We start from the raw sequence: 2,500 nt of genomic DNA, 5'->3' as shown, positions 1-2,500 counted from the left end.
TAGTTTTGGGGTGTTTGAATGTGCTTGGATGTAGTACGATAGAGAGTAAAAGATGTGAAATTGGAAGTATGTTTAGGAATAGAAGGATGGATGTATTGGCCTTGTGTGAGACGAAGATAAAAGGAAAGGGTGAAGTGATGTTTGGTGAAATGTCTGGTAGAGTGTCTGGGATTGAAAGGGGAAGAGCGAGAGAGGGTGTGGCTTTATTGCTGAGTGAATGGATGACAGGTAAAGTAGTGGAATGGAAGGGGATATCATCTAGGTTAATGTGGGTAAGGGTTAGGTTGGGTAGGGAATGTTGGGCGTTTGTCAGTGCGTATGGGCCAGGTAGTGAGAAAAGTGAAGAGCGGAATGAGTTCTAGAATGAATTAACTAGGTGTGTAGAAGGTCTGGATAGAAGGAATTATGTAGTTGTCATGGGTGATTTAAATGCTAGAGTGGGCGCTGGAGAGGTAGAAGGTGTCATTGGGAAGTATGGCGTACCAGGTGAGAATGAGAGTGGTGAGAGACTGGTGGATATGTGTGTTGAGCAAGAGATGGTGATAAGTGATAGCTTTTTCAAAAAGAAAGATAAAAATAAGTATACATGGGTAAGAGTGACAAATGGAAGAGTAGTAGAAAGGGCATTAATGGATTATGTGTTGATAACTAAAAGAATGTTTGGAAGATTGAAAGACGTGCACGTGTTTAGGGGTATGGCTAACGGCATGTCTGATAATTTTTTTGGTGGAAGGAAAATTAGTCGTAGCAAAAGAGTGGGGGAATAGAGTAGGTGAATGTAAAGGGGAGGTAGTGAAGGTTGAAGAGCTAATAAAACCGGGGATAAAAAGTAAATATCAGGACAGGTTGAAAATGACATATGACGAGTGAAAGTAAGAGAAACTGGCAATTTAGAGGAGGAGTGGAAGTTAGTAAAAGAAAATTTTGTTGGGATTGCAAGTGATGTGTGTGGCAAGAAGGTTGTTGGAGGCAGCATGAGGAAGGCAGTGAATGGTGGAATGAAGGAGTGAAGGTAAAAGTGGAAGAGAAAAAGAGGGCTTTTGAAGAATGGCTGCAGAGTAATAGTGTAGAGAAGTATGAAAAATATAAAGAAAAAAATGTGGAAGTCATGCGCAAGGTACGTGAGGCAAAGAGGGCAGCTGACCTGAGGTGGGGCCAGGGATTGGGTCATTCATATGAAGAGAATAAGAAGAAATTTTGGAAAGAAGTGAAGAGAGTAAGGAAGGCTGGCTCAAGAATTGAAGAGACAGTGAAAGATGGAAATAGGAGGTTGTTAAAAGGAGAGGAGGCAAGGAAAAGATGGGCAGAATATTTTGAAAGTTTACTGAATGTTGAGGATAATAGGAAGGCAGATATAATTGCTGTTGCAGGTGTTGAGGTGCCAATGATGGGAGATGAGAATGAGAGAGAGATTACAATACATGAAGTGGGGAGAGCACTAGATGAAACGAGAGTAGGAAAAGCGTCTGGTATGGATGGTGTGAGAGTAGAGATGTTGAAGGAAGGGGGTGTGACTGTACTGGAATGGTTGGTGATATTGTTTAATATGTATTTTGTGTTGTTAATGGTACTAGTAGATTGGGTTTGTGCATGTATTGCACCACTATATAAGGGTCAGGGAGATGTGCATAAGTGTTGTAATTCAAGAGGTAGTAGTTTGTTAAGCGTAGTTGGAAAAGTGTATGGTAGAGTAATGATTAATAGGATCAAGGATAAAACAGAGAATGCAATCTTAGAAATACAGGGTGGTTTTAGAAGAGGTAGGGGTTGTATGAATCAGATTTTTACAGTAAGCCAGATATGCGAGAAATATTTAGCTAAAGGTAAGGAGGTGTATGTTGCGTTTATGGATCTGGAGAAAGCGTTAGATAGAGTTGATAGGGAAGCAATGTGGAATGTGATGAGGTTATATGGAGTTGGTGGAAAGTTGTTGCAAGCAGTGAAAAGTTTCTACAAAGGTAGTAAAGCATGTGTTAGGATAGGAAATGAAGTGAGTGAATGGTTTCCGGTGAGAGTGGGGCTGGGATAGGGATGTGTGATGTCACTGTGGTTGTTTAACTTGTATGTTGATGGAGTGGTGAGAGAGGTGAATGCTCGAGTGCTTGGACGAGGACTAAAACTGGTAGACGAGAATGACCATGAATGGGAGGTAAATCAGTTGTTGTTTGCGGATGATACTGTACTGGTTGCAGACACAGAAGAGAAGCTTGGCCAATTAGTGACAGAATTTGTGAGAGAAGGAAGTTGAGAGTTAATGTGGGTAAGAGTAAGGTTATGAGATGTACGAAAAGGGAAGGTGGTGCAAGGTTGAATGTCATGTTGAATGGAGAGTTACTTGAGGAGGTGGATCAGTTTAAGTACTTGGGGTCTGTTGTTTCAGCAAATGGTGGAGTGGAAGCAGATGTACGTCAGAGAGTGAATGAAAGTTGCAAAGTGTTGGGGGCAGTTAAGGGAGTAGTAAAAAATAGAGGGTTGGGCATGAATGTAAAAAGAGTTCTAT

The sequence above is a fragment of the Palaemon carinicauda genome, chromosome 16 (genome assembly GCF_036898095.1).
Source record: "Palaemon carinicauda isolate YSFRI2023 chromosome 16, ASM3689809v2, whole genome shotgun sequence".
Classification (NCBI taxonomy): domain Eukaryota; kingdom Metazoa; phylum Arthropoda; class Malacostraca; order Decapoda; family Palaemonidae; genus Palaemon; species Palaemon carinicauda.
The sequence above is the reverse complement of the archived record's forward strand: the minus strand, read 5'-3'. Positions refer to the sequence as shown.